The sequence below is a fragment of the Salmo trutta genome, chromosome 4, assembly GCF_901001165.1.
Source record: "Salmo trutta chromosome 4, fSalTru1.1, whole genome shotgun sequence".
NCBI classification, from domain to species: Eukaryota; Metazoa; Chordata; class Actinopteri; order Salmoniformes; family Salmonidae; genus Salmo; species Salmo trutta.
This window is the reverse complement of record NC_042960.1, coordinates 7,172,561-7,186,802: the sequence shown is the minus strand read 5'-3', so window position 1 is coordinate 7,186,802 and position 14,242 is coordinate 7,172,561.

Here is a 14,242-nt window from a genome sequence, read left to right as displayed (position 1 = left end):
TGTACAATGCCAATCACAGAGTTCCCAAGTATTCCCGCGCATAAGAGAGAGAAACATTTGATCGTATACAAACGTAACAAGGTTTTAAATTATGTTTTAGTCAAACATGATCTGTTTGGGCTTCATGCAGTCAATTTGCCTTCTACAAATGATTTATTTGTATTATGTTCCGGCCCCCCGACCATCCACTCAAGAAAAAAAGTCGTCCCGCGGCTGAATCTAGTTGATGATCACAAGTGTAGGGTTTGACCATTGACTGGAGGTAGATGGGAGTAGTTGATCGCCTGTCATGAATTTTAGACTTACTTATCATTCAAATATGTATGACTACCCATAACCAAGTAGCCTACATCTGATCTGACACACAGTACACTGACAAATCACTACTCAAACTATCATTGTAGTGCCACTAGAGTAGACTATTGTATACAAAAATGAATCTACAATTAACATAGGCCTACAGAAAGAGCATACCGTTTAATTGAGGTTTTAGATCCTATTGACTTAGCAGTGATAGGGCAGCTACAGCTTCCACACAAAGTTTACAGATTCCAGACCTGCCAACCTTGAATAAGCCTAATGTTTTAGTAGACCACTTCAGCGCAGTGGCGGCACCCTGGCCCCACACTGCTCAAATCATAGGCAAATGCACCTTTTTAAGTCTAATAATGCTGTTGGCAGAAGACTGGCTCAATATGAATGGTAGGCTATAAACTGTTATGGGTACTTGGTAATTGTCTGCTCTTCAGCAGCGAACATACTGTATGTTTAAATGTAAAATCTGGGTTGTAATCATTAGTCCAGTTTCAAAATGTTCTGTTTTGCAACTAAATTGTGAGTTTCTATTGGAGAACTCCAGGTAAGTCCGTTTAATAAACATTTTGCAACAGATCGGCGGAATGAATACACTCCAGGGTTCTTCCTAGTATTGTCTGACTAGGTGGAGATTGTGTAGGTCTAAAGTTGGGTGGGGGAGGTCTGGAGTGGGTCAGTCAGTATCCCTCTCATGAAGTTTGCTTAAAAAAAAAGAAGCAATTTCCTGAAACCTAGAGTCTTAAAGCGCAACTATGCCACTTTTCAAAATCATATTCATTAGGGCTAGGGCCTATATATCTAGCATCAAAACGGTGTCTACATACAGTATGTGAAAATGCAGTATTTCTATGATCTGTGGTTAAAAAGATAAGTTCCTTAAAAAACGTCTCTGTGACATCACAGTGTGGTATTAAAAGTAAAAAAATAAATAAAATAAAAAACAGATACCTTATTTACATAAGTATTCAGACCCTTTGCAATGAGACTCAAAATTGAGCTCAGGTGCATCCTGTTTCCATTAATCATCCTTGAGATTTTCTACAACTTGATTGGAGTCCACCTGTGGTAAACTCAATTGATTGGAAATGATTTGGAAAGGCACACAGCTGTCTATATAAATCAAATCAATTTGTATTTGTCACATGCGCCGAATACAACAGGTGTAGACCTTACAGTGAATGCTTACTTACAAGCCCTTGGAGGCCAAGCAGTTGCCATACCAGGCAGTGATGCAACCCGTCGGGATGCTCTTGATGGTGCAGCTGTAAAACATTTGAGGATCTGAGGACCCATGCCAAATCTTTTCAGTCTCCTGAGGGGGAATAGGTTCTGTTGTGCCCTCTTCACAACTGTCTTGGTGTGCTTGGACCATGTTAGTTTGTTGGTGATGTGGACGCCAAGGAACTTGAAGCTCTCAACCTGCTCCACTACAGCCCCGTCGATGTTAATGGGGGACTGTTCGGCCCTCCTTTTCTTGTAGTCCACGATCAGCTCCTTTGTCTTGATCACGTTGAGGAAGAGGTTGTTGTCCTTGCAGCACACCCTATAGGGAGGAGGTCTCTGACCTCCTCCCTATAGGCTGTCTCATCGTTGTCGGTGATCAGGCCTACCACTGTTGTGTTATCGGCAAACTTAATGATGGTGTTGGAGTCGTGCCTGGCCGTGCAGTCATGATTAAACAGGGAGTACAGGAGGGAACTGAGCACGCACCTGTGTTGAGGATCAGCGTGGTGGATGTGTTGTTACCTACCCTTACCACCTGGGGGCGGCCCATCAGGAAGTCCAGGATCCAGTTGCAGAGGGAGGTGTTTAGTCCCAGGGTCCTTAGCTTAGTGATGAGCTTTGAGGGCACTATGGTGTTGAACGCTGAGCTGTAGTCAATGAATAGCATTCTCACATAAGTGTTCCTTTTGTCCAGGTGTGAAAGGGCAGTGTGGAGTGCAATAGAGATTGCATCATCTGTGGATCTATAAGGTTCCACAGTTGACAGTGCATGTCAGAGCAAAAATCAAGCCATGAGGTCGAGAGAATTGTTTGTAGAGCTCTGAGACAGAATTGTGTTGAGGTACAGATCTGGGGAAGGGTACCAAAAAAATTCCGCAGTTTTGAAGGTCCCCAACACAGTGGCCTCCATCATTCTTAAATGGAAGAAGTTTGGAACCACCAAGGGTTAATGGGCAGTGAGTGTCGGCATATTTACATGCATAATCTCACATTGACTGCTGATCAGAGAAATGACAATACTGCTATTCTAGATGCTTTGGAGGACTATTTTAAGACCACAAAAAAACGTCACATATGAGAGATACCTCTGTAGCTGCTGCAAACAGGATACAGATCAACAGTTTTATCACTCGATTGCTGGAGAGAGCCGCAACATGCCAGTACCGCGGTCTGAGAGACGAGATGAGAGCGGCTGTCACGGATCCCCCCCGGTACTGCTGCTCATTCCGTTCACCATCTCCGGAGGTCTACGTCACCGGCCTTCTAGGCGTCACTGAACTGGATTCATCCCCACTAACCCCGGACTGTCTTGTCTCATTACGCACACCTGGTTCCCATTCCCCCTGATTAGTATGTTATATGTGCCCTCTGTTCCCCATTGACCTTGTCGGTTATTGTTACCATGTCCGTTGGTCCTGTGAGTACCTGTCGGTTATTGTTACCATGTCCGTTGGTCCTGTGAGTACCTGTCGGTTATTGTTACCATGTCCGTTGGTCCTGTGAGTACCTGTCGGTTATTGTTACCATGTCCGTTGGTCCTGTGAGTACCTGTCGGTTATTGTTACCATGTCCGTTGGTCCTTTGAGTACCTGTCGGTTATTGTTACCATGTCCGTTGGTCCTGTGAGTACCTGTCGGTTATTGTTACCATGTCCGTTGGTCCTGTGAGTACCTGTCGGTTATTGTTACCATGTCCGTTGGTCCTGTGAGTACCTGTGCTGTTGTTTCAGCTTCCATGCTACGTGTTATTGTGCACTTGTTTTACGGGTCTCGTCCCGTGTATTATTTAGAGGTTTACGCCTCGCTCTTTTGTTTGGGTGGAGCAAATAAAAACCCCTATTACGTATTCCTGCGTCTGTCTCCAATCATTAGACAACGCGACAGCAGCTCGTGTTAGACGTTGCAAGTGAAGGAACAAGACGCCGATTTCTACGATAACGGGATCTTAGTTTACCAGAAGCTATGGAAATAGGAAGTGTGGCTAAGGTTACTGAGAAACATGAGGGCGATAGATGGAATACAAGTGGATACAGTGAATGCAACAGAGAGACAGCGCAGGTACAAACCACAGGAGAGTGCACCCATGCTAGAGGTCAGGTGACATTACATGACTAAAACAAAATAGTGTGGTAACAATCACAAGCGAGTAGAGAGCAATGCCCAGCTTATGGCAAAACATGCAGGTCTTGTGGCGTCGCAAATCATTTTGCCAAGGTGTCAGGCAGGGGACAGATCAGGCAGAGTAAAGAAAGTGCATGTTGTGGAGGATAATATACAGAGAGGGGGAGGCTCTGACAATGATGAACCAACCGGTCTACACCACGGAATGCATCAGTAAGGCTCACTCTCAGGGACAGAAATGGTTGGTGCAGCTAAGACTGAATAATAAAAGATAAGAAGGCCAGCTTGACACAATGTAATGAGCAAGAGAGTGAAAGAGAGAATATCACCAATTATAAACTGGGTGGTTCAAGACCTGAATGCTGATTGGCTGACAGCCATGGTATATCAGACCATTTCCCATAGGGATGACAACATATTTATTTTTTACTGTTCAAGCACAAACTACTCTTTGAACTTGTTGAGACGGACCAAAATCCACCACTCTCTGGTTCTACATGTTAGCGCTTAGGACTCATGACTGACACAATACCAGCAGAGTGAAACAAAGTGGAGCAGTGTCTCAAAGGACCAAAGAACAGCTGCTGAGTGCATATTATGACGTTTTCAACGATCCAGCGGTCTGTGCAAAGGAGATGTCCACTTCATACTGGACCCAAGTTGCACCCCTGTACAAAGTGCACCACGGAATGTGCCTGTAGCCTTGAAGGCATGAGTGAAAGCCCAACTGGAGAAATATGAACATGATGTATATATCACCCCAGTGACTGTGCCGACGCCCTGGATAAGCAACATGGTCATAGTTACCAAGCCAGAGAAGATCAGATTATATATGGACCCAAAACCCCTTAATCAAGCACTGAAAATATCTCACTACCTCATGCCAATATTAGAGGATGTGTTGTACAAACCGTCTAAGGCACGCGTATTTATGCTGTGGATGCCAGAGATGCCTTTCTCCAGTGTAAACTTGATGAAGACAGCAGCAGGATGACAACGTTCTGGATGCCGTGGGGTAGGATGAGATGGCTGAAACTTCCCTTTGGGCTGTCCGTGGTCCCCGAGATGTATCAACGTACGCAACATGAACTGCTGGGGGACCTCGAGCCTATCGCAGATGATATTCTTGCTGCCGGATGCGGGGACTCCAATGAAAAGGCAGAGCGTGAAAATGACAACAATCTGCAGGCACTGAGGGAGCGGTGCAGGGAGGTGAGACTCAAGCTCAGTGTGCTAAAGTTGCAGTTCAGTTTCATGGACACGAGGGACTGAGAATAGACCCAGAAAAGACCAGGGCTGTACTGAACATGCTGACGCCCACGGATGCAAAGGTAGTACAGCGCTTCATTCCTGCCCAAGCTGTCTGAAGTGTTTGAGCCACTTCAACGGCTGCTGGACAAGAACAGTGTGTGGCACTGGCTCCCTAAACCTGACCAAGCTGTACAGGAAATAAAACGCCTGAAGTCTATCACTCCTGTTCTGAGGTACTACGACGTCTCGAAACTGGTCACTGTGCAGAGTGACGCAAGTAAGAATGGCTTAGGGTGCTGCCTAACGCAACAGAGACAGCCTGTGGAGTTTGCTTTGTTAGCATTGACGCCAACGGATCAAAAATAGACAAGGAATGTTTGAGTATTTTATTTGCTTGGTAGAGATTTCATCAGTATCTCTATGGCAGAGAGTTAATAACAGCTGAGACAGATCATAAACCGTTGATCGCAATCTTCAAGAAGCCACTCCTCTGTGCCCCTAAGCGTCTCCAAGGTATGTTAATGTAGCTGCAAAAACTACAACTTGGGTGTAATCTACAAGCCTGTGCCGGAAATGTACATCAGCGACACTCTGAGAAGAGCAACAACAGAAGGCAGGAGGACAGACGCACCACACACACACACACACACACACACACACACACACACACACACACACACACACACACACACACACACAGTGAGCAACGAAGAGAGAGAGCAGGCTGCATTCACACACATTGACCAGGCATGGCATCTCAATATTACAAACCACAGGTTCTGTCCGATTTTACAGTACACTGAGGTCGATGAAGACCTACAGGACTTAAAGTCAGTTGTTCTCTCAGGATGGCCAGCTGTGAAAGAGGACACCTCTCTGAGTGGAAGAGATTATTAGTCATTTTGTGATGAAATCAACGTGCAGAACAGGGTGCTCTACGGAGGACAATGTGTTATTATTCCAAGGGCACAGATGGAGGAAATGTTGAGCCGCATACATGCTAGCCACATTGGCGGGGAGGCATGCTATAGACAGGCAAGTGACACACTTTTCTGGCCGAACATGAGAGGGGAAATCAAGGACTATGTATCCAATTGCTCAGCCTGTAATGAATATGCACGAGCACAGCAAAACAAATCAACGATGTCACATGACATCCCAGAGCGCCCCTGGCAAACAGTGAGCATGGACCTTTTTGCCTATGCAGGGAAGGACTTCCTGATCATGGTTGATCATTACTTACTGGGAGGTGAAGCCACTGCCAAACGTGTCAGCTGACACAGTGTAAATTTCAGTTTGCCCGCCTTGGGCAACCAGACTGTGTAATCACGGACAATGGGGGGTGCTATGATTCAGCCAGATTCAAAAAAAATTCGGAGAAGTGGAGATTCACTCATATCACCTTCTCCCCTCACCATCCACAAGCCAATGGAAAGGCAGAGTCAGCGGTCAAGAAAGTGAAAGGCCTAGATGGTACGGACGTATAGTCAGCTTTTCTGCAGTGGCGCAACACACCCACTGAGGGGATGGACAGTAGCCCAGCACAGCGTCTCGTGTCCCACAGACTCAAGTCATCGCTGCCGGTGGCACCCAGCCTGTTGCGGCCCTCTGTGGTTGTGTGTGTCACTGAGAAACTCAGTGACACACAGAGACAGCAAAGGAGGATTGCCAAATCACACTAACGTGGCTGCCAGAGACCTCCCTGACTTGAACGTTGGAGATCAGAATGTGACCGTTACCAGGTGACCGCACAGGACGGTGGTGGCTCGGTTCCTGTCCGAAGAGGGTCGCTCCTCAGTCGTTTCTTGTGGACGTTGATGACACACTCTACAGACACAACAAAGTGGACCTTCGAGTGGCAGAACAGGCCACACAGAGGCACAGGGATTCAACTAATTTAACGCCACAGCATGAGTAATTTGAGTGTGGTCAGCCAAACCCAGACAGGGCAGTCGGAAGAGGACTGGTCACCCCTCATAGCCTGGTTCCTCTCTAGGTTTCTTCCTAGGTTTTTGGCCTTTCTAGGGAGTTTTTCCTAGGGAGTTTTTCCTAGCCACCGTGCTTCTTTCACATGCATTGCTTGCTGTTTGGGGTTTTAGGCTGGGTTTCTGTACAGCACTTTGAGATATCAGCTGATGTACAAGGGCTATATAAATACATTTGATTTGATTTTGATTTGAAAGTCTGGAAATGAGTCTGTGAAGCTGAAGAACTGTGAAGAAGGGCATATGGGTGAACTACATAACACACAGGCATATGTTCCAAGAGCACATTGCTCACCTAGACCACAAATATACAAAAGGCAATAGGAAAAAAAAAACGGCAAGGGATGCACCGAAACAGACCAAGAAACGACGGCGAAAGAACTTCTGACCATGGCCTCCTCGGAAACCCAAAATGGCACCATGACACCTCAGGAAGAAGGTAGGCTTGCTCACATCCTCAAAGTGATCAAAGAAGGCAATGACCCCCTCACAACACAATTGAACTTGAAAACGGTTCAGCTGCTTCATCTCAGCACAGTAGGCTGAAATCAAAAACTCCATCTCAGGTTTGACAATGACTATCAATACGCTAGGATCACGATTGGTAGAAGCTTAAGAGCGCATCAACACTGCCGAGGACAAGATAGAGGGAACAGGGACGACTATTTGGAAAACTACAGTAGGCGAAGCAACATTAGAATTATCAGCCTCCGCAAGGGCTGTGAGGAGACGGACCCCATTGATTTCTCTGCTGCCATTATCCCCTCCTTACTTGGTAAAGAACATTTTGCTGAGCCTCTGGTTATCGAACGGGCACGCAGGTCACTCGCCCATCCCCTGATCAGAACACACAACCCTTCCACGTTTGGTTCCTGAGGTACCAGGACAGAGAGAAAGTTACGATCCTACACAACAGGGAGGCAATTCAATTCTTTCCAGACATCAGTCCCGAAATGGTGAAACGCAGGAAGGAATTGGACCATTTGAAAAAATTACGTACCTCCAAGAACATTCCCTTTGAGCTGCTTCAACCTGCAACGATGAAAATCATCCATGAGAGAAGATTCTTCAAAATCACAGAGAAGATTCTTCAAAACGAAGTCGCAACTTTTCTCCGCAGACTGCAGGCAATCGGCTCAGGACATGGTTGATTGGCTAGCGGACCGGGTTAATTTCACTGCTAGCTGGGCTATGTCCCACTAGCCTGCCTTATTACTTGCATAACCGGTAGGACTGCTTTGCTGGATTATACAATAGCTTACTGACAGATCAATGAGGTAAGATCCCAGTATCCATGTAAACAAACTATTTGTTTTTACCAGAGTGACATTGTTTTCAAGTTGTTATTTGGAACAGGCATGGGGGGGAATTGTTTGTTTTGTTTGCTTTATATTACAGTACTGTTTTGTGAGAGAGCTTCCCTTTATAATATGTGTTTGACTACAGGCTACACTGAAAATAGGCAATAGAATATCCAACACCCTTATTGGACATTTGCATTTATCCTTATCCTGACATTTGCATTCATGTATTGCGTGAACAATATGGCTAAGATAGTAAATCATACATCATTAAACGTTAATGAACTGAATGGACCTGTTAAACAAAAACGAGTCCCTTCGTACTTGAAAAAGATAAAGACTGATGTTGCATTTAAACAAGAAACACAGGGGCAGAACATAATTTAGAGGGAATGGGTAGGACAGGTCTTTGCCTCTTCATATAACACAAAGACACGTGGAGTAGCTGTGTTGATTAATAAGAATTGACCCTTCTGTGTAACCAAAACAATTATTGATCCACTGGGACGTTATGTAGTTGTCCATGGCAGAATGTATTCTGAATCTTGGACCTTGCTTAATGTATATGCACCTACAGTTGAAGTCAGAAGATTACATACACTTAGGTTGGAGTCATTAAAACTCGTTTTTCAACCATTCCACAAATTTCTTGTTAACAAACTATAGTTTTGGCAAGTCAGTTAGGACATCTACGTTGTGCATGACACAATTTTTCCAACAATTGTTTACAGACAGATTCCAGTGGGTGAGAAGTTTACATACACTAAGTTGCCTGTGCCTTTAAAGAGCTTGGAAAATTCCAGAAAAGTATGTCATGGCTTTAAAAGCTTCTGATAGGCTAATTGACATCATTTGAGTCAATTGGAGGTTTACCTGTGGATGTATTTCAAGGCCTACCTTCAAACTCAGTGCCTCTTTGCTTGACATCATGGGAAAATCCAAAGAAATCAGCCAAGACCTCAGAAAAAAAATTGTAGACCTCCACAGGTATGGTTCATCCTTGGGAGCAATTTCCAAACGCCTGAAGGTACCACGTTCATCTGTACAAACAATAGTACGCAAGTATAAATACCATCTGAACACACAGCCGTCATACCGCTCAGGAAGGAGACACATTCTGTCTCCTAGAGATGAACGTACTTTGGTGTGAAAAGTGCAAATCAATCCCAGAACAACAGCAAAGGACCTTGTGAAGATGCTGGAGGAAACAAGTACAAAAGTATCTATATCCACAGTAAAACGAGTCCTATAATCGACATAACCTGAAAGGCCTCTCAGTAAGGAAGAAGCCACTGCTCCAAAACCAGCATAAAAAAGCCAGACTATGGTTTGCAACTGCACATGGGGACAAAGATGGTACTTTTGGAGAAATGTCCTCTGGTCTGATGAAACAAAAATAGAACTGTTTGGCCATAATGACCATCGTTATGTTTGGAGGAAAAAGGGGCAGGCTTGCAGGCCGAAGAACACCATCCCAACCGTGAAGCACGGGAGTGGCAGCATCATGTTGTGGTGTGCTTTGCTGCAGGAGGGACTGGTGCACTTCACAAAATAGATGGCATCATGAGAAAAGAAAATTATGTGGATATATTGAAGCAACGTCTCAACACGTCAGTCAGGAAGTTAAAGCTGGGTCTTCCAAATGGACAATGACCCCAAGCATACTTCCAAAGTTGTGGCAAAATGGCTTAAGGACTACAAAGTCAAGGTAATGGAGTGGCCATCATAAAGCCCTGACCTCAATCCTATAGAAAATTTGTGGGCAGAACTGAAAAAGCATGTGCGAGCAAGGAGGCCTACAAACCTGGCTCAGTTACACCAGCTCTGTCAGGAGGAATGGGCCAAAATTCACCCAACTTATTGTGGGAAGCTTGTGGAAGGCTACACAAAACATTTGACCCAAGTTAAACAATTTAAAGGCAATGCTACCAAATACTAATTGAGTGTATGTAAACTTCTGACCCACTGGGAATGTGATGAAAGAAATAAAAGCTGAAATAAATCATTCTCTCTACTATTATTCTGACATTTCACATTCTTAAAATAAAGTGGTGATCCTAACTGACCTAAGACAGGACATTTCTACTAGGATTAAATGTTAGGAATTGTGAAAAACTGAGTTTAAATGTATTTGGCTGAGGTGTATGTAAACTTCAGACTTCAACTGTAATTATGATCATATTTTTATTCAAGTTATATTTCTCAAGGTAGCAGAATTTCAGGGAACACTAAGTTGGGGCAACTTTAAAAAATGATTCTGGATAGATCCTCAACTAAAGGAACCTCATTGACTAAGTCAGCCAAATGCACTTTATCTTTTATGAAAGACTTACATTTGAAAGATATGGAGACAGCTCCACCCCCAAGATAGGGATTACTCATTCTACTCCTGCCCGCATTACTCTCATACCCGGATGTATTATTTTCTCCTATCAGTACAGGTAACCTATAGAGTTTTGGAAACAGAGTATTTATCCAGAACTATCTCAGATCATTCTCTTCTCACACTTTCTGTTTGGATGCCGGATGGAGTTCAAGGGACCTATAGATGGAGCCTAAACCCAACTCTTTTGAAACAGGCAGAATCTTGTCAAGAGACCAAATTACATTTTTCTGTGAAACGAACTGTCCGTCCTCTCCCAACAGGTCTGTACTCTGGGATACATTAGAGGCCTTTCTTAGGGGTCAAATCATTTCCTATACCAAAGGTTTCAAAAAGAAATACAATGCTGAATTGAATGAATTAGATAATTCAATCCAATTACTACAAAAATAACACAAATCTGGCTCTAAAGAAACATACCGCTCATTGGTGAATAAAACATTTAAATAAAATACCCTAAGTACATACAAAACTGAAAAGGCTATTCTTCAAACTAGGCAAAGATATGAATTGGGGGAGAAAACACACAAAGTCTTGGCCTGGCAGACAAAAGTTGAGGACACAGAACGGTCAAAGTGTCTCACAACCAGGAAGAGATTAATGATTCATTTAAACAATACTTTTCTAAGTTATACACTTCTGATAGAACGGAACCAGCAATGAGACACATTTCTGTCTATTATTGAACTACTGCACCTCATACAGGAAGACCAAAACGAACTAGATCGCCCCTTTACAAAAACAGAAATCGAAAAAAACAATCCTCACTACAAACCTGGAAAATCACCAGGAGACGATGGCTTTTCCCCAGAGTTTTATGAAGAGTTTAAGGATTTGATTATTCCTCTCTTGATCAATGTTCTAAATTTAGCTGCTGGGATGCAGAGCCTCCTGGACTCCTTTTCCACAGCTATTATAACGCTATAGATTTAAAAAAATAAAGATAATCTTCCTATAGGCAGATCTTGATCCTCAATGCCGACTATACATCGATTTTTAAGGCGATGTTTATTAGATAAAGACAATATTTACCAAGCCTGATTAACACCGCTCAAACAACCTTATACAGAAAAAATCATTTGCACAGGTTATTCAACGTAATTCGCATGGCCAGTGTGAGGAGCGATCCGAATATAGCAGTATCTCTAGACGCTGAACAGGCCTTTGATAGGCTGGAGCAGCTATACTTATTCAAGGTCCTTGCTAAATTTAACTTAGGTGTTTGTCAACTGGGTTAAGATTTTATACCATAAACCGCAAGCCAAGATCACAACTAATGGCATGATGACAGCCACATTCCCACTCTTTAGAGGTAGTAGACAGGGCTGTTTACTTTCCCCACTCCTTTTTGTGCGAGCCATAGAACCCCTGGCGGAGGCCATTAGAACGGATCCTGTCATAAAGGGCTTTTAGGTGGGCCAGATAACGCATAAGATCTCAATGTTCGCAGACAACATTATTTTGTTCCTCGCTGACCCGACCGGATCCCTCTCAAAACGACAGACGCTTTTGGATACATACAGCTCTATATCAGGTTACAAAGTCAACATGAACAAAAGTGAAATACTTCCACTGACTCGCATTGACTATACTGTAGCATCTTTGAACGAACGGGTCCCTTCAGATGGTCGTCCCAGGGGATCAAATATCTAGGAATCACAGTTGATAATGACTTAAGAAACGTGTACAACCTTAACTACTCTGTCTTGGTTCAGAAGGCGGTGGATGACTTGAATAGATGGATAGATCTGCCTCTTACAGTATTTGGGAGAATTAGTTGTATTAGGATGAACGTTCTGCCTAAGATGATGTACCTATTTCAATCTTTACCCATATCCCTACCCAAGAGTTTCTTAAAGTCACTTAACAAGACCATAAGGCAATTTGGATGCAACTGTAAAACTCCAAGGGTGAGCCAGGCCAAATTAACATGGGATTATAGTCTAGGAGGTCTCCGCCTACCAAATTTCAAGATGTATTACTGGGCAGTGCAAATTAGATTCATTTCATTCTTATTTGAAACTGAACCAGTCCCTTCTTGGACTCAGATGGACATTTTAGCTCTTAATAAAGAGGTTGGGAGTAATATTATCTACAAAAACGAGCAATCCCGTTACCATCAATTTAGTAAGATCTTGATATGAAATTCCTAAGTTATTTGGTCTGAAACAAGACTTGTCACCCAAAACAACCCTGTGGCAAAACAGACTCCTGCCAATGATCTTGGATAGCAACATTTTTAAACATTGGCATGAGAAGGGAATAAGGCATTTAGAACCTTGTTATTATATTTACATTATTATTATTATTATTAGTATTATTATTATACATTTCTTATGTCATTTGAGCAACTGAAAAATAAATACCAATTATCCAATCATCATTTATTTAGTTATTTACAGTTAAGAAACTTTTTCAGAAGCAGAGATATGACTTTACCAAATCAACTACTCCATGACTCATATAGATTTAGATCCAGTGTTCTCATTGCTAACGCAACAACGCCCAAAACCAGATGTACATAAATCAAGAGAGCGATGGGAATCCGATTTGATTTGAGCAGCTGTGGTCAGACCATCAACCAGCAACCATCAACTCTAGATACAGACTTCTACATTACAACTTCCTCCACCAACTCTATCTGACACCCCAGAGGTTACATAGATATAACCCTGAAATATCAGAAATGTGTTTTAGATATGGAACAACAGAAGACACTTTTTGTCATTCTACTTGTCAGTGTACTAAATGACAAGCCTTCTGGCATGATGTTTGTGATACCCTGGCCTTTATTATGGAGGTCCCACTTGACCCTGTCCCACTTGACCCTGAAATATGCCTTCTGGGTAACTTCACAAATGTGAATTTGAGGAATAACTTCAACATAAAATGTACAGCGATCACCCTTGCCACTGTGAGAAAATGTGTTCGATTGACATGGAAATGAGATTCCCCTCTCTCAATTACAAGATGGCTCTCTGAAATGAATAAGTATATTCCTATGGAGATTAGCTATGCTTTAAGAAATACATGTAACTACTTTGTGAAAATATGGGAAACCTTCCTGGACTATATGGAAATATGTCCATTGGGGTTGGTGGATGTGAGCTTGTAGATCAATGTAGATTGTCGTAGCTACTCTCTCTCTGTAATGTACTGTTTGTATTGCTTTGTGTATATGTTGGTATCTCTTGTCATTTGTCTTATTTAGTCATTATTAGTATTATTGCTATTTTAATTGTATTTCTTTTTCTTTTGTAATTTGTCATTGTTTTAATAAAACATGTATTTTGGGGGGTGGGGAGGGTTGAATTGCCTTTTGTTGTACTTACTCTTGCTGTATTGTATTGTTCTGCTGTTAAACAATTCAAAAATAAAACATAAAAAAAGTATTCAAGTAATAATAGTATTCAGAGCCTTTACTCAGTAGTTTGTTGAAGCACCTTTGGCAGCGATTACTGCCTCGTGTCTTCTTGGGTTTGACGCTACAAGCTTGGCACACCTGTATTTGGGGAGTTTCTCTCATTCTTCTCTGCAGATCCTCTCAAGCTATGTCAGGTTGGATGGGGAGCGTCACTGCACAGATATTTTCAGGTCTCTCCAGAGATGTTCAAGTCCGGGCTCTGGCTGGGCCACTTAAGGACATTCAGAGACTTGTCCCAA